Genomic DNA, 20094 nt, shown 5'->3' on the forward strand with positions numbered 1-20094 from the left:
TTTAGGCTCATCCTTTAGGTTAAGCTTAAGGCACCCCAGCGAACCCCCAAATTGCACTACTCCATCCAAGGCTGCAAACTGAGCAAACTCGGGTCGCAGCACCCCTTACCCATGATCATCAGGCAGGGCCGGCCCAAGCCTTCAGGGGGCCCTAAGCATAATTTTATTCGGGGGCCCCTCTGTGCCACCATTATGACTAATTATTGTCAATCCTTTATTATTCGCACACTATAAATCTAAAACAAACAGGGTATTTTTATATGAAAACTATGGCAGCAAGCCATCTGTACACCTAAAACATTAAGACATAATGATATAATAACACAGACCCCAAACGTAGGCCAGTGTAAGTAATGTTAAACTGTTATCAGTACCAAAGTTATAAAACAGAAGCGTATTTTTTATTATTAGCACCAAGTTTATGAAACAGAAGCTTATTTTTATTACAAAAATATAATCTAGGAAAGTTATTTTTACACAGAATGCAGAAACTTTAATCTTAATCCAGCTAAGTAATATGTTGTATTATAATATTAATATTGCAAAGCTTAAATTTGTGAATGTGAAATAAAATGTTAACTTTCTTGTTTGCTTAATTAACTAGCCAGCTATCGTTAGCTTGCAATTTAGCCTCGTTTAGTTTATACTCTTTTTTTTTTTTCTTATCTTTATCTTGCAATTTTTTCTCTTCCTCTGATTTATTCGTTTTCTTTTCTCTGCACCAGAAAGATATGCCCTTTTTTGTGACATTATTAACTTTTTTTCTGCAGTGACGCCGCTTTTACGATGAATTTAAGTTACCTCAGTTAGGCATCCTATGGCTGTCATACTCCAACTGTGCATGCATCCCGCAGCAGCCAGTTAAAATAATATAGCATTGTTTTTTTTTTTTTGTTTTTTTTTAATTGAATAATGTTTTTTATTACCAATATGATATCCATTGAAATATTACACATATATAAATAAAAAATAAAAATAAAAAACGATGTAATTTCATGTACTCTTGGGGGCCCCCTGGTGGCCACGGGGCCCTAAGCAGCCGCTTAGTTCGCTTATGCCTTGGGCCGGCTCTGTCATCAGGACACATCACAAGAGCATCGGCAAGCCTGGGGCAATCAATTGTGAAGAATTTTCAGGATCCCATAAAAACTCAGCTCATGACCCATCCTCCATTCTGTCATTCACAGAATTCACCATCACTTTTAACTGTTACACAAAGGTAATTTGCAAAATTTTCCCCCACAGGAAACGCAAGGTCAGCGTCAACCTCTTAATAATCGCTGAGCTTACATTATAATACGGAGGCTCACATTTCTATACTTACTAAAAGCTCTTCTTGGCCAAATACGCAACCAGGTTCACTCAGTGGAACCAAAGCCCTTATTGGGAGGAGTTGGATACTGAACTTCACAGCAGGGTATTTTTAGGCTGCCAAACATATCTTGTGCAGTCTCCCACTCCACCATCCCCTGCCCCTTTATAAACTCATCTATTCCCCCCTGCCCTGAAACTTCCCAGCCCAAATCTACCAGCTACGTCCCACGCCTCATGGATACCCGTCACCCCCACTTCTTCATTCCACTGACGCCCTTCTTCCACAGATAGCCAAGTTTCCAGAAGCTTTAATAGTGGCATGTGCACAAGACACCGCTGCCAATTCATACACATATGTAACTTTTGTGGCGGCGCCCACGCCCATGCCCACTTGATCTGCCCAGTACAGAAAGCACCAAAATAAATGTTAAGCAGTATCTATTGACTCCTGTAAATGGTTGTCTTTATCTGCAGAACTGCTTCATCACCCTGATGCAAACGTTACAGATCACATTCTTTCAGGTATCTCACATGGCTTCCACCCTGGCATTGTAAGTCTCCCCTCCCAAAGCCTTGTCTACCGCAATCTCCAATCCACTCTCACCGAACCTGAAACAGTTGACCTTTAAATCAAAAAAGAAATTGATGCAAACTTCATGAACGGCCCCTTTTCCGTCCCTACATTTGGCGTTTTTTGCATTAGTCCCATCGTAGCAACCAGAAAATTTTCAGGTAAAAAACGCCTCATAATCGATCTCTCATCCTCACATAATTCCCTGTTTCCAGGCATTACGAGTCTCATCCCGCTCAAATAATTTTCTCTCCACTATCATGACGCTGACCAAGCCATCACCCTTCTCAGTGAAGCAGGCTGCAGTGTTTGGCTGGCCAAAGTTCACATTACCTCCACCTTTAAAATCATGCCCATCCACCCAGATTTCTGGCACCTATTCGGCATCCGCTGGCAGGAATTTTTTTTACTTTGCCGTCCACCTCACAATCGGCTGCAACAGCCCTAAAATCTTTGACACGTGTCAGAAGCAATTTGTTGGATCCTCTCCAACAATTAACATGTACCTTATCTGATTGATCTTTTAGATAATTTCTTAATCATCTCACCCCCGACTTCTTCCCAGCTGCACATCTCTCAACAACCCTAAGATTTTCACAAAACCGTAGGCTCTAGCACCTCCTTTGAATTCTTAGGTATCAATTTGGATTCACAAAAATTCCAGGCATCGTTACCAAAAGAAAAAATTGATCTGACAATTCTGGTAGCCTCCACTCTCTCAACACATCATACCCTTCATCTCCCAGCTCCTCTCCCTCGCATCCTCCACACACACTTTGGAAGACCAAATATTCCTAACTGGCCGCAACAAACTTAACCTATGGATATCTTTCCTTAAGAATGGAATTGCTTATCCTTTTTCTACAACCTGATTTCCTCCCCAATTGATATACAGCTATTTGCGACGCCCTCCCCTCCATTGGTTTGGAGATTTTCTCCAAGGCCATTGGTTCACTTCCACTTGGCCCCCCCACCTGGCAGATTTGCCACAGCAGCTATCGTCCTCAGTGCTATTCAATCTTTATCCTTTAGTCATCACAGCTGCTCTATGAGGCAAAGAGTGGTCCGCTACCAGCATAATTGTGCACTGCGACAATAAAGCTACTGTGCACTGCATTAACTAAGGTCATTCACATTCTCATGCATTAATGCCCTTTTTAAGACGTCTGATTTGGATTTCGGCTTGTGACCAATTTATCATAACAGCTAAAAACATTCCTGGTTCAAAGAAATCAAATCACCGACTTTCTCTCTCGTTTTGCCTTTCCGATATTCAGAGCATTGGCACCTCAGGCGGACCTGCTACCAACCCCAGTTCCTCCCTATTCAAAGCTGATATTCCCATAAACCACTCTTTGAGACCTCTCCTAAAAGCTTCTCTTAATTCCATCCTTCAAGCCATCTCCCTCAGGACCCTTCAGTCTTACCTAACAGCATGAAACTATTTTAAAACGTTTCACTCCTCTTACAACCTGTCGTTCCCTGATTTTTCCCAGCTATCTATTATCTCATTTATCTCTTACCTAAAAATCATCAAAAGCCTCCAAATTGGCTTAATCATAGGGTACCTAAGCGGGATCCAATTTTTTTCATAAACATCTGTATGGCTCACCTTCACCCAACATAACCAATTCCCAGATGTCCCTAGTAATCAAAGGCATCCCAAAAAAAAAAACAAACAAAAAAAAAAAAACATCCCACTCGCCCGGACACCCGCCAAACTATAACCCCCCCAAAAATCTGAACAATTGCATCTTCACTCTCCGTAATGGCTACCAGTCCATCCACACCACCCGTACCCTAGATGCCATGTTTATGCCCTGTCTCTTCACCTTCAGCCCAGGGGCAAGAGAATTACTGCAATGTTTGGAGCCCTCTCCCGAACAGCAAGCCAGATACGCCTAACCTTTCCCTCAGTTTATGATCCGTAAGAGTGAACTTGTGAAAGAAAGACTAAATTAAAACACTATTGTAATAAAAACAGAATATTTGTTGATTTTTCTTTTATTACATCAATCTTATTAGTTTATTTTAAATTTTTGCACTAAACTTACTCAAGGTGAGTTTATGTAAACTACAAAAACTACTGGTTAGTGATAGATGCAATGAATAAGTAGATTTTTTCAAAATTCAAGATGAAGTTGGATCCCATCAAAATCCTGTAGAAATTATCATACAGCTTATTTATGCCTTGTCCTATAAGACAATTCCTAATACAATCCTTTAGGAATGGTTAAAAATATATTATTACAGCATTCCCACAAAGCCACCAATGTTGGTGGTAGAAGTGAGCAAGTAACTGTTGTGTGCAAATTCAATCCATGCACACTGATGTTAAAATGCTAACTGTGTCCTTTTTGTGCTTCCTGTGAGCTCTCCCTTCAATTCATGACATACAAATGTGAAGTTCTTACATTGTAGACAAAGCAAACACATTGTCTATAGTCCATATTATTCTTTGCATGTTTATAAACTAAGCTCGACACAATATAGCTAGTTGGAAAGGAAAAGTGTACCATGAACCAAACACTTTGCTTTAAAATGTGAATTAGAATGTATATCATTGTAGGAGCCCTGTATAGGATTCTTATTGGAATCCTTTAGGATTGTTTTGATAAGGGAACATTTTGTAAATTCTGAAAGGGGGATATAAACTTTTGACTTTAACTGTAATTCTGGTTGCAACAATGTGGTTTCCTGAGAAACAAAGAGGTGTATTTGTGGAGTAGTTTACAACATTTTTGATTGTGGCTCAACCAATCAGAATCAAGGACCGGAACTGTCTGTTCTAGACATTTTGTTTGAAACTCTGTCCATGATAAGGGGATCTGTTAGGCTTCTCTTTATTGTGAATCTTCATGTGCCTGTCAAGGCTTCCTTTTTGACTGAAATGGTTTCCACACTGTTTGCATGTGTAAGGCTTCTCTCCAGTGTGAACTCTCATGTGAATGTTAAGATATACTTTACTAATGAAACTCTTTCCACACTGTTGGCAGGTAAAAAGGCTCTCTGTAATGTGAACATTCTGGTGAACTTTAAGGTTTCCACTTTCACTCAAACTCTTTCCAGACTGAGGAGATCTGTAAGGCTTTTCTCTATTGTGCATTTTCATGTGACTTTCAAGTTGTCTTCGTTGACTGAAACTCTTTCCACACTGGCTGCATGTGTAAGGCTTCTCTCCGGTGTGAAATCTCATGTGTCTGTTACGGTTTCCTTTTTCAGTGAAACTCTTTCCACACTGTTTGCAAGAGTAAGGTTTCTCTCCATCATGAATTTGTATGTGTCTATTAAGGCATCCTTTACGAGTGAAACTTTTTCCACATTGTTTGCATGTGTAAGGCTTCTCTCCAGTGTGAAATCTCATGTGTCTGTTAAGGTTTCCTTTTTCAGTGAAACTCTTTCCACACTGTTTGCATGAGTAAGGCTTCTCTCCAGTATGAATTTGTATGTGTCTATTAAGGCATCCTTTACGAGTGAAACTTTTTCCACACTGTTTGCATGTGTAAGGCTTCTCTCCAGTGTGAAATCTCATGTGTCTTTTAAGGTTTTCTTTTTCAGTGAAACTCTTTCCACACTGTTTGCATGAGTAAGGCTTCTCTCCAGAGTGAAATCTTATGTGTCTGTTAAGGTTTCCTTTATCAGCGAAACTCTTTCCACACTGTTTGCATGTGTAAGGCTTCTCTCCAGTGTGAATTCTCATGTGTCTGTTAAGGTGTCCTTGTTCTTTGAAACTGTTTCCACACTGACAACAAGTGAAAATACTCATCGTTCCTGTCTTTTGAGCTCTTTTTTGTTTAGAAGTCTTTTCTGACTGTAAGGCACAAAAAGATTTTTCTCCAGATACAAAATCAGGAAGATTCTCAAACTGGTCTTTCTCTTCAGTTTCATTCAGTACTTCCCTCTCCTCTTTTTCAGCTCTGTTAGGTGAAGGTAAGGTGGAAAAACAAAGAGATATTATTATAGAGTATTTTTTTCATGGTTGCTATTTGAACATTCAGTTGATCAGAAGTTTCTAGCCATGCAGCCTTTCTCTCCGTTTTTTGACAGCTGTACATTTTATCTCTAGTCTTTAAAACACTAAACGAAAAAATAGAAAACAGCCTCCATTTTAACTGGGAAGAGGAACAGACATTTACTCATTTGAGCTAGTAATTAGGACTGTTTAGTCAGCTTACAACTGATTTACATTTACTGCTATGATAAAAATACACTTACATTATAGTTTATATACATGTCACATTTAATGTCCAACAACAAATATTTTAACAAAATGTATGTTTTCCTCAGAATTACTAAGCTATTATTATATTGTGTCAGTGCTTGTTTACTTGTATAAACCTTGCTTACTCCTGACAACAAAATGGATGTTTGTATGACCTATGAAATTTTTTCCCCCCTCGTCTCAAGAAATATCTGCGTCCAAATGAAATCATGAAACCGACACAGAAACCTTGCGTGCAGTATACAAAAGAAAACATGAAACAATACATTTATTAATCTGTGTTAATGTTGGTTAATAAAAAGTCATTTAGTGTTTGTTCATGTTTTTGTTAAGTACCGTCACTGCTGGTGGGTCACAGTTTAAAGAGGTGTCAGTGTAACACAAAATTTGCTTCATCGTCTGAAGCTTATCGTCCGAAACTTGGTGAAGAGGCTAGAGGATGCAGTGTCTCGTTCCCTATCTCAGGGAAATATGGTTACATTCGTAACCTGAGATGTTCCCTTTTGAGGGAACTAAAAATGCATCCTCTGGGGGAGCTTTTGGGGAACAGTTATACCAAAACTGCCATGCTGAGTGGAGCATGCCGAAATAGCGAGCACTAAATATCAATTTGTATATGAACTGCCCCTGTTAGGACGTAGTGATGGCTATCAGAGCGTTATTCCCCACGGCCAACGGCCTGAACTGTTACAGACTTAACCTGGATGGGTCAAAGGAGAACCCAGGGTACAGCTCAGGCTTGAAACCAAGCGATTCATTCGGGGGAAATGCCTAAGTGGAAACCTAGGCTTAATAGAACAGGAACTGCCACCACAATCAAGTCTAGTTCCCTCAGTGAACTGACTCACAGATAGGGCAGCAGGCCTGTCCCGAGAAGAAACCATTCTAACAGGGGTCACCGCAAGGTGACGCGCCCTGGATAACGGATGGTCAGGAGACATCGGAGATGATATCTCAGGAGAGTTTTCAGACCAACTCAATGATGGGAATGAAGTGAAATGCGTAACCCATACCATATAAGATTTTATGGAAGAACCCAGAACATGGTGGGTGCTTACCACACAAGTGGATTTTAGAAAGTGGCCAGAGACTTGGATGTGCACTTACATAGCAAATGGATTTTAGAAAGGGTGTTTCCCCATGGAGTTTCACTACTGAAGTTCCAGCAAGGGGAACAACGCTGCACCCTGATAAGGATGGACAGTCTGCAAACTGTAAGTTGACTGATGTAGTGAATGAGCTAAAACTGACCATCCAAAATAGTGGAAAGAGACAGAGGACAGACCCCTAACCCTGAGCTGCAGGGAGGAACATCTGTCCTCGAAGGGCCTCCACCACTTCGTCAGGAGAAAATCCCTGACCCCTTGTCCAGGTCTTTCAGCAGGTCAGCCTGGTAGGCTTGAAGCACCGCCATAGTGTGCAACACACCCGCAGCCTGACCTGCTGCTGCGTACACCTTGCCATTCAAGCGAGATGTGACCTGAAGGGGCACAGATGGCAATGAGGGAGACTTCAGAGAGGATGTTTCCCCCATAGAGAGATAGCTGGCTCTTCAATAGGGGGCATCCGCTCATAGCCATAGTCTCTCATTCCTTCAATATTTGCATAGTTAACCAGTGGGAAACTATGGATGCGAGCAGAATACAACTTTTTTTATACCTTGAGTTTTACCGTTTTGAAATCCATTCAGCCGTTCTCCTGTTCTAGTGATATCACATTTAGCATAGCTTAGCATAGATCAATGAATCCTTTTAGGTCAAGGTCAAGTTTATTTATATAGCACCTTAAAAGCAACGAGTGCTGACCAAGGTGCTGCACAACCAAAAATCAACTAACAAAGCATTAAGACAAATAGAATATAAAATCATTGAAAAATAAATAAATAATTTATTTAGACCAATAGCATCATGTTCAAAAATGACCAACGAGTTTCGATATTTGTCCCATTTAAAACTTGATTCTTCTGTAGTTATATCGTGTACTAAGACCGGTGGAAATGCAAAGCTGCGAGTTTCTAGGCTGATAAGATTAGGAACTACACTCCCATTCCGGCATTAATAGTCAAGGAAGTTTGCTGCCGTAATAAGGCTGAAGCAGGAGCAGTAATATCAAGCAGCACATTTGCAAATGCTAAACTAGCTGGGAACTCATTTCTAATAATACTCCGCCTGCTTCGGCCATATTACAGCAGCAAACTTCCTTGACTATTACGCCGGAATGGAAGTGTAGTTCCTAATCTTATCAGCCTAGAAACCCGCAGCTTTGCATTTCCACCGGTCTTAGTACACGATATAACTACAGAAGAGTCAAGTTTTAAATACAACAAATATGGAAACTCGTTGGTCATTTTTGAACGCAATGCTATTGGTCTAATAGGATTCAATGATCTATGCTAAGCTATGCTAAAAGTGATATCGCCAGAATGGTAAAACTCAACTTATTAACTCGGGGGAAGTTGGAGAATGAGCCTATTTCCAAAAAAAGTGTAGTGCTCCTTTAAGCCTTGCCGTGGTCTTTGATCACCATTTCCTGCTCTTCCTGAGTGGAACCAGGATCCGATGATGTTAATAAAACAATGTCATTGTCATCCAAGAGCTCATCCTCATCTCTGGCTGATGAGCACGAAAGGCAAAGCCTCTTTTATAACTCAGCTGCCAGATCTAGCTGAGATCCCAACAAGCTCAGTTTCCTCCGAGCCACAGCAGCCACGAACTGCAGGGAACAGATGGATGCTCATCCTTCCTCAAAAGGAGAGACAGACGAGATCGGAGCTTTCTCATGGAGAAACGCTCACAATGTTCACACGATGCCCCCTCAAGAACATCGCATGCATGCTCCTCACCCAAACAAAAGACGCAAAGATTGTGTGTGTCATTGGGCATCAAAAAACGAGGACACGGATCCACACACCTCTTAAACGTCTTGCTAGTGCTTGCCATAGTAATAGGAAGAGATAATCTTGCCAGTATGCACGCTTAGACAAAGAGAAGGTGAGGACGACAAAGAGAATATTGTGTTGCACAGGCGCCTCTTTATACTGTGTCGCCCGGTATTGACACGCCGGCTCCGACGGGTGTGCTGCAGTGACGTCATACGCTATCGCCGGCCATTTCATGTAGTTTTCCTATGCATTCTTCAGACACGAGTCACGCTGCAATGTGCTTTTGTTTTGGTCTTTGTTTTATTGTCAGACTTGCTTTATATTTACAGCACTATTTTATGCTATTTTGTACTGTTTTTCTGTATGTCCTACATTGTCTTGTTCTACAAAAAGAAATTAATGAAAATTAATTGATCTTACAAGAAAAATTGCATGAAAAAGTATCATCTGCTCCATTTGTATGGTTTAAGGTGTAAGGTGAATTTAATGTTTTCTGACATTTCAGTGTGGATGAGGAACTTTTGGGAAATGCTTGAAAACGCTAGTGTGGATGGATAAAATTTGAAAACAAAAAGTCTGTTTTCAATTGTATTTGGATTCATTTAGGTGTAGCCTAAGTGTTTTTCCTTGTTTTATTTGCTTATCAAATACTTTAAATGAACAAATGTAGACAGCATGCAGTAGCCAAATGTAATTACTCACATTTCAAGGCTTGCTTTGTGCAAAATAAATTATTTTCTTAGTACTTTTGCATAATTACCCAGTGCTACAATTCAATGGTTTTAATATTAGAAGCAGATATTAGGTTTAATGTTACAATGTTTGGTTTAGACCAGTGGTTCGCAATACCAATATCAATACCGAATACCAATCCCACCTAAGACTAATAAATAATTTTAATAAACAAAATGAAAAATTAATGCTTTCTTAAATTAGAATACCTATTATTATTATTATAATTCTCTATGTTATTTATTTATTAATTTATTGTGAGTTTCATGCTGTCCTAAGGCATAGCAGGGCTCAAAATTAACTTCTTTACTTGGTAGCACTGGCTGATTCTGAAAGCCTTTTTTTATACATTTATTTTACGCCTTAAAGGTTGTATCAGCGATTTCTAGCCTAAAACATAAAGTATCAAATTCAGTTGACCTTTCATCACGATCCGCTCGCTGCCTTCCCCATAAATTGTCTGTGAAAAAACCGCGTCTCTCTGGTCAGTCTAGGGTCCGAGATATGCCAAAAAAAACAATCGGCACTACCAACCTTTCCACACAAAAACAAACAGTGTTCCAACCAATCAGCGTCAGGGGTTTGGTGTTGTGGACTTTCGCTCCGCCTACCTCACATCCCAGCACCAGTAGGAAAGTCCACAACACCAAACCCCTGACGCTGATTGGTTGGAACACTGTTTGGTTATCTGTGGTGTGTTGATAGCGCCGATTGTTTTTTTGGCATATCTCGGACCCTAGGCTGACCAGAGAGACGCGTTTTTTTCACAGACAATTTATGGGGCAGGCAGCGAGCGGATAGTGAAGAAAGGTCAGCTGAAATTGACACTTTATGTTTTAGGCTAGGAATCGCTGATACAACCTTTAAGCAAGGGACAGGAATTAATGAAAATATGAGTACATGAACAAGATGGGTTTTTTTTTCTCTATTACAAGTACAGCCTTTTAAATTAAAGGCAGCCACTGCATTTGTAAACAATATACAGTATATATAACAAAAATAAATGACACAGTTCTTTCTTAGTCGTGTAGGCAATAAATGCAGCCATAGGCTAATCTTTCGATATTCAAAGTGCAATAGGGACCGAAATTTTTCAAGCATGATACAGAGCTATAGACAACTACACAACTTATTATAGCCCGCATAATAATAACAGCCTAGATATGTTATGTAGCCTAATTTGCGCACATTGGGGAGTCACTCTCTAAACGTGGGGTATTAAAATTGTATTTGAATGCGTGTGCGCGTTTTGCTTTTGGTTTCATTTTAACGATCGCTCGAAACTTTCGGCGGCGCTGAGCGTGCATTCTACAATACAAGAGATTACTTTAACAAAACCATTTGAAAGTGGGTGGACACCAACGGGATTTTGAAAAGCATGTCCCCATTGGAAATGACTCCCCTAGCTGTGTGAGCTGAACTCTGCCGTTGAGATATCATTTGATTGTGAATGTAGTCCGCATTGTACAGTATACTGAGACGGAGGTGCCAGAATTGTATCTGACAGAATGTGTGCTGTAGCACGAAATATATTTCTTCAAAAGCAGATTTGGGGAGACCTTTTAATTGTCCAAATCAAAATATAAAAGTGTCATATTGCACACACATTAATCGAAATGCAGTTTGTGCAAATCCAGAATAGAGGTTGGTAGAGAGAGAGAAAAAAAACGACCAGTTGAGCGGAGCAACATCTCTGCTGGACTCGACAAAGCAATAGTTGCAAATCATTTTAACTTTGAAGCCGAGAGCAGTTATACCTCTTCATATTTTCAGCATTGAGCTTTTGAAAGACCAGCACCTGCCTGGGTTTGTGCAAATTCATCTGTGGTTTTCTCTTCTCTTTCACACACCGATACATCTCCCATTCTAAGTTACATCCTTTGGCTGTTTACTGTTTTATATTTGTTTTTTCTGCTGATGGCCCGTACCCCCACTTTGAGAACCACTGGTTTAGACTAATTCCATATTGTTTCAACTTAAATGCATGATCTCATAATAACAAATGGCCAGTGTGACAGCAGGATCTTCTCAGCTGCACTTGGAGTCAGCGTATGTGATCTCAACACTACTGTCAAATGTCAAAACATTTCTGTATATTCATTTCTATAATGAGTTCTGCTTTGAGATTAAAAACCAACCTGTTTGTTCCTCAGTATCTTCATGTTTGACTCGGGATGCTTCTTCACTCTTCATGTCTTCACTCTCCTCTTTAATAAACGCCATCTTTGTTTGTTCCTCAGTATCTTCATGTTTGACTCTGAATGTTTCTTCAATCCTCATGTCTTCACTCTCCTCTTTAATAAATGCCATCTTTATAATAGTGTGTCACATGGATCTCTGTTGATTCTCCAGGAGTTTTTCTGTGTGGTTGAACACTTTGTCCTGTTTAAGATGAGAATAATTAATAGAAAGAACAATCAATGCAAATTAAATCTCTGGGTGAGTCTCATACTATGGCAAGCAGTTATGACTTTTATTCCATCTCAGGATATGACTTCTTGATATCAACAATTATATTTTCATTAGTTAAAATGTTAATTGTTGATATCAACAATTTAATTCTTGATATCAGCAATTACATTATTGATATCAGAAATGCAATTGTTGATATCAACAATTAGGATCATAATTGTTGATATCAATGATTGTAGTTCTTGATATCAATTATCAATTATATATTTTTACTAGTAAGAACCAAATTCTTGATATCAACAATTCTATGGAGACATTTCACTTGTGCAAATACAATTACACATATCAACAACTGAATTTTTGATATCAACAATTAGATTCTTGATATCAAAAATTACCATTTTAACTAGTGAAAATATTTGTTGATATCAAGAATGAACATTTTTTCTAGTGAAAACTGAATTGTTGATTTCAAGAAGTCATATCCTGAGATGGAATAAAAGTCCAAACGGTTTGCCATACTCAATCAGCTCCTAGTTCAGTAATCAGTGCACTTTAAGACAGTCAGAGTTAACAGACTTCTATATAAAATTTACTAAATATATACAAATTACACAGAAGGTTCATATAAGTAGGCGCTTTTGATTTATATTTGGAATTCGATTATTTACCATAGGCCTATGTAGTATATTTCACTTTCATGAAATCATTCTCGGTTGTGATTCACTCGTTTGTGTTTGTTGTTGTCGTTTGTAGTCCGCGTGCCGCTGAATCGAATCACTGAATCATTTCACAAATGATTTGATTCAAATGATTCGGATTCTCAGTCTCTCTCATGACTTCTCATCATCACACGATTGATTCATGATATAGGGAGCGAAATGAGACGCATCTTCTCTGTTACTAAAGGCTAACGTTTTAAGTAACACTAAATAAAGCATTACAACGTTATATTTAATAATGATGCATATATTTTACATAGCTTGTAAAAAAAAGCTTTAATTGATGTCCATTGGTTTAAAAACTTTAAAACCACAAACCTTTCTTCGGGGTGAATCACAACAGATGAGAAGCGTGGCGCAGCTTTATGACGTCACATCACCAGAGCAAAATAAAAGTCCCATTCGTGCACTGCTCTCTTGAATCACAAATATATCATAGTAGTGTTGTATGTAGAATAGAATTTCGTACCCATATGATGATGCTTTCCTACAGTTACTAACATCGTAAATCTATTAATATTATTCTCTAATTTTTAAATGTGCATTTATAACGCTATGCTTTCTGTTTATATACCTTGCCATTACTTTCACATAAAACTAGTTAATGCTGCTGTTTAACTGTTACAAAGTAACATCACTGTCAGGGATTTTATTTTATTTTTCTTTTGCTATTGAGGCAAATGAGGACACAAAAAAATATATATTTGTAGTTTCTATTTACCACTACAGAAGTTTATTTATAATGAAATATGACTTACATTTCCCCAGATTATTATTGTTTTTAAATGGTACATTATCTGCGCAAAAATATGATTAAAATATAAACGAGTTACACATTAAGATCTCAGTTTTCAGTTGGAAATTTATTTACAAACATAAGTCATTAATAACAGATCCATACTGAAAATGAACAACTCTTCTGTAAAGATTCGATGGAAATTATAATATGGTCTGTATTTGATCTTTTTTTTTTTTCTTTTTTTTCAATGGTAATGTTCTTTTATGTAAGTGATTTTTTTTTTTTTTTTTTTTGCAGTGTAAAGGAATATGTTTCATTAATCATTACCTTTTCAGTTTCATTAATTGGCAAAAACATGCAAACATGTTCAGTTGTTACTCCTTATCTTCTTTTATTAAAAGTGAAAAGTTTGGTTAATAAATACAAGACACAATAAACAGTTTATTAGAAACTTTGACTAGAAGTACATCTATAAGAAAAAATAAAAATGTTATGCTGTATTAATTTTATAATTTTAGTGAAGTTAAATGTTTTGAGAACAAAATACCTTTAATACACCTGCAGGAAAATGAAGATCAGGAGACTTGATAGAGATGGTCCTGTGTGTCGCTGCGGTCATCCAGACTGACTAAAGCACTCAATCACTGGAGTTTTATTCAGATTTCAGAAGGCCTTTCATACAGATGAAGACAAAGCTCTCAGATCACAAGCTTAAACACAGTATTCAAGGGATGTGATCAGTTCTATACTAAACTGTAACTATAGCTCTCATGATCACAGAGATCAGGGAAAGACACATTCACACACAACTCAAGTGTTCATTAGCATTAACAATTACAACAATTAAAGAAATGAGGCAGAAGCATCAAGAGCATCACAGATTAAAGATGAGTCTCACTTTACATTTGTATTCACACACACCTAAAGCAAAAGAGATTCATTTAGAATTTATCATTTATCTTTCTGCTGAATTTCTTAGGCTATAATTTAATCTAAACCAATATAATTGTGTCTTTTGCAGTAATGACTGTCACACCTATGAACTGTCCTTGTGTTTGTTTTTGTTCCCATGAGCTCCTTGTCCTTGTTTTTCCTGGTGATCTCTAATGCCCAGATTTGGTTTTCCTGCTCCTGTTTCCATTGAGTTCAGGTGTGTCTTGTCTTCTCTTCGTTTAGTTGAGTATTTAAGAGTGTTCTGTTTATGGTTTTCTCCTCCGATGTCTTACGTCATCCGAGTGAATGTCTTCCTGTTGTACTCCTGAGTTGTGTTTCAGTTTTTCTGTTAAAGTCTGTTTTGTTTTAAAGTGCCCCTATTATGCCTTTTCAAATATGATATTTCATGTAGTGTGTCATGTAGCTGTATGTGAACATAAACTATCTGCAAAGTTGTGACGCCGACAGTGCACTATAAATAAAGTTTTTGTCTATCAAAAAAAAGAGTCAGCTCACATTCGCCTAAACGAGTCGTCAGCAATTCGAATCTTTTTTCTGTAACGGCCACACGTCAGGAGCTACACATTTGCGTAATGTCCGCCCACGTTCAATTTCGCAAACAACTTGCCCGCCCACAAACAGTAGGCCTACCATTTTCACGTGGATTACATGTCAAGAAGACGCCCTGCGCTGTGACAGCCTGTGAGAGTGAATTTGTTTTATATGCCCTTCCGAAAGATGAAACTATCAGTGGTTAACATTAATTTTTTCAACACCTCAGCAGTCCAATTCCAATCTTGTGTTGTGTTCGCGTCATTTTACTGATGACTGCTTTTCTAATCTTGGGGAGTAACGTTACAACGCGAGATTCACCAAACGCTTGGTTTTAAAAAATGGATCAGTGCCCAGTTTATTTGGACCGGCTTGCTCCTCTGAACTTCTACCTGTAAGTATGATTAATAATTGTATTTTCTAGCGATCGTTCAAAATACGTCTTTGTGTACGTTATGGTGTGTAACAACCCTGCACATGTCTTGGTAACCGGCGAACTTGCGTTTCTGTAGTTCTGTTGTTCAGCTGTGAGTGCAATGTAGTCTAAAAAGTCTTGTGATTGATGCAGCTTGACTGTCTGTCTGCCTTATTAGTTTAAGTAATGATAATGATAAACGATGGCTTAACGCAGTGTTATGGATTGTACAGTGTTGAAGTTCACAACGTAGAGGTGTGTCCGGTTCGCTTACAAAAGCAAATTGCAAACACTTTCCACAGTTAACATATCCACTGAGAAACGTCCTGCTCCGGTCGTGCTTGCAAAACAGTTTCTTGTCGATGTGACACTTCAACCGTTTCATCGTCAGACTCCGGCTCGAATTGATAGGGTAAAATCGAGGCTATCTTTTCTATGCATTAACAGGTCTCCGCAGCTGTCATTCAGTTATGCCAATGGGCGTTTCGTTTTGCGCTGTAGCGGTAGACCAATCCAAAAGGACTGCACCATCTGACCAATCACAGCAGTGAGGGCTCACTGAAAGGAGGGGTTTAGTGAGACTGATTCTTCGAACTGCTTCAAACGAGTCGTTTACGAATCATTTAGAAACGGGGTAAAAATAAATCTAATTTTGGAGAAAACTAAAGTGTTTTTTGAACTTGCATACATGTAAACCTGTTTTAAGAGACTATTACAACAATATTAACTACCTTTAAAATGGCATAATAGGGGCACTTTAAGTTCACTCCTGCGTTTCCTCGTCTCCTCGTTCCCCGATCCATAGGAAAATTACAATATTGAAATGACAATAATAAATAGTAAATATCTAGTCCTAAATTTGGAAAAAAAGATTTGAGTGTATTAATAAATTACTTGATGTACCTGTGTTAAACAGTAAATATTTATTATTTGAAAAGAGTGATTATATAAATGACATTAATTCTTCAAGATTCTTTATACATAAAGGCAAATGTGTATGTCTTTATTTATACTCAAATGTAGTCAACTGGAGTATACATTTTACTAAATTACTATTTATGAAAAATGGGAATTAAGGATATTTAGATTATTTGAACATGTTCATTAAATTTTTGATTAAAATACCAAAATATTTTTATTTACATGATTGCACAGAAAGTTGTGTAAAAGCATCAGAGTCAGAACTCAGCAAAGTAGACTCAGTGCTATGAACAGACTTAAAATCTGTCTGAAAGTTTTCAGAAGTACTTAGAAAAGACTGTAATTGGTCAAACAAAATGTTCTAGTACCTTAGGTTAAAGGATAAACCGAATCAGGCCAATAGTTATTTAAAACAGATGTGTCTAAAGAATAATTACTGCAAAAAAACATTCATTAGAAAAACAGCAGAAAGATAAATGGCATTTCAATTTTAAAATGAATATATTTAGCTTCAGGAGTGTGTGAATATGAATGTGAAATGATGGTAAGTGTCATCTTTTGTCTTTATTGGCTGTTGATGTTTCTGCCTCATTTCTTTAATTGGTGTCTTTGTTTCTGCTGATCAATATCTGAGTTAAATATGAATGCAGAGGCTGAAGGTGAGACTTTCCCTGATCTCTGTGATAATGAGTCTATAGTTCTGCTGATTGGATTAGAGTCGCTGAAAATCTGGGCAAATTCCTGTAACTGCTTACATCCTTTGCATTTTTTATCCTCTAATGACAATCCTGAAATCTGTCTAAAACTACAGTGATTGAGTGCTTTAGTCAGTCTGGATGACTGCAGCGATACACAGGACCAGCTCTATCAAGAGTCTCCTGATCTTCTTCTCTGAGTTTACTACAGGTCTAACTGGATATTGTAGGTATTTTGGTTTTCAAAACTTGTAACTTCACTAAAATCATAACACTAATATAACATGAATGCACTTCTAGAGATTGTGTTTCTAGTAAAGCAGGTATTGTATCTTGTATTTATTAACTGAACTGTTCGCTGTTAAAAAGGGAAGATGAGGAGTAACAACTGAATATGTTGACATGGTTTTTGCCAATCAAAGATGCTGAAAATGTCATAATCAAGTTTAATAAAGGAATGGCAGAGAGGATGGGAAAAGGAAATTGGTTAGACACATTTTTCTGTTCAATCTAAAGTTAGAAACAAATGTTTTTGTAGGCTATATTGTAGGAAAGCATATTTCTCTCTTTTTCTCCTTTAATATTCACTCACAAAGACTGTTGATGCTGATCAAATACCATGATGCGAGTCTATAATTTTAAGTCATTTTCATTTATTTGTGCAGATCGGCTTTTTAAAGAAAAAACACCAGTGCGCCTTGTAGAGACACAAACTCATTTCCCCGTAATATTTTCCCTCCTTTCAGCGCTTCAAACTTCAGTCCAGCGGGTGGCACTAAGACACACACTTCTGTTTGACAAACACCATTAAACCTAAGAGGAAGAAGATTTCACTGCACGCTCTGTTGTGATTCTCTTTTAGTACAATCTGTTAGAAATTTAGTTTCTGTAAATAGTAAAGTACAGTTTTTGAATGAGGTCAGTAAATACCTGTAATATTCTCATCCTCACAGCTGTGACTAGGTTTGGAAGCAAGCAGGAATATCTGGAGAAGTATCAGCTGAACTGAGATCTGCTGCTGTGAAGATGTTTATTAAAGTGGAGAGTGAGGAGAACACAAGTGAACTAGAAATCTGGAGAATAAAACAGGAACCAGCACCTTTGAGAATAAAACAAGAGGAACCAGAACCATTAAGAATAAAACAGGAGGAACCAGAACCTTTGAACATAAAACAGGAGGAACAAGGAGGTTGGTGTTTAATCTTCATTCATCTTTAATGACAGTTTGTGGTACACCAGGCTTTCAAAGTTTTAATAATACTGACCTATCAAGCTGCTTTAGATTTAGTTAATTGTAGTAGAAACAATATTTAAAGCAGATCAGTCTGTTGAAAGTATAGATGGGGAGCAAAAGCACTTCCAGATCTAGTAAGAAGCATTTAAATTCTGCACAGAATTCTTGGTAACACTTTCTATGGAGCCCCAATTTATAATACATTATAATGATATTTCTGAGGCATTGTAATAAATGCATAAAAAAAAAACGTATGATATGTTGTATCATCTCATGAATAATCATAACAATTACAATATACTATAGTACTTGAGTATTTGAGGTTTTAACTTTTAAGATTATTATTATTATTTATTAGACACAATGGATGGCATATTATATTTACACAATTTATAATGGGCTATATTACATTTATTTTTTACATTATATTACGTTTTATTTTGATGGTGCTCCTGGTCTATTGACTAGAAGCAACTTTATAACTACATGTCAACTAACACTCCTTTATTATTAGTATTATTAGTCTAGTATTTGTAGACTTAGGTTAAGGTTAGGGTAGGTAGAAGATTCACATACATGGAAAGTTACATATCAGTTTGTCTTTTGGGGAACCATTAAAATACGGTTCGATTTTACTTCGGCAGCGCAGAAAGTGTCTGAAGGACCAAGGTTACAGTTAACTTCACTTTTCTGAAACTGAATAATATTGTTATTCAGGAGTTGTGTTTCTTAAGAAGGTTACATTTCTAACAAAAAAAAAAAAAATTATAGAATGTTTTTATAGAATTTAATAAAGATTGTTAAAAAAGCTAAAATGCTAAACTATTTCAATTTTGACTCATATGTTTTATTTAATTATTTATTATTTAAAGAGTTTAATTTCTATTTTTTGTCCACTCAAGGTTTATAGGGATTTTAAGAAGTATTTAGTTAAATTACTTATTGAGTAATTAAGATACTTTTCAGACACAGTAATTAGATAAGTATTTTAAATACAATATTGCTAAAGTAATTAGTAATTAATTACTTTTTAAAAGTAACTTACCCAACACTGGTTATAACTATGAGGAGGTAATCATACTCTTAAAAGCTATAACCACAAATAAATAAAAATTGTAATACATTAAAACTGTTCTTATGAACTCATGAGATGGTACAACATACTATAAGGTTTTTTATAATGCATTATGAATTCATTATAGTGCCTTAAGAATACCCTTATAATGCATTATAAATATTGGCTTCAAAGAATGTGTTACTGAATTCTTTTATGAACAGATCAAACAAAGCTGATGCAGAAACAGTAGTGTTAACTAAAGTCACAGTGGTGCGGCAGAAATAGTCCAATGCTATTACCTCATTAGTTTCAGGGTTTGTAAAACATTTTGGGAGAGAAATGCTGGCCCTTTTTTTAATGATTTTAATTATCCCATACAACTATTTCAAGCAGTTTAAAGCTCTAAAAAAAATCCAGTTTAAATGTTATTTTTAATGGGACCAAACACAATATCTATCAAAATAATTTTTGTGATAAAAAGAACATTTATGTAAAAAAAAAAAAAATATATATATATATATAACATCAAATCATCAAGAACATTTTTTTGTGTGTATATAGTAAGAGAAGTCTCAAAACGGCAAACTTTTCTTCACTTTGTGACTTAATCGCACATCAAATATAATCACTTAAGTTGTTGGTCAGTTCCATATAATAACATTGAATAATAATGGTATATTTTGTAAGAGTAGAA

General features: G+C 37.1%; 1 pseudogene; it reads right to left on the reverse strand.

The window, feature by feature from the left end:
• Window positions 1-4673: 4673 nt before the first annotated feature.
• The window catches only part of LOC141332989 (uncharacterized), a 57887-nt pseudogene continuing 42466 nt past the window's right edge, over window positions 4674-20094 (reverse strand).

Source organism: Garra rufa, chromosome 4 (genome assembly GCF_049309525.1).
Source record: "Garra rufa chromosome 4, GarRuf1.0, whole genome shotgun sequence".
Lineage (NCBI taxonomy): Eukaryota > Metazoa > Chordata > Actinopteri > Cypriniformes > Cyprinidae > Garra > Garra rufa.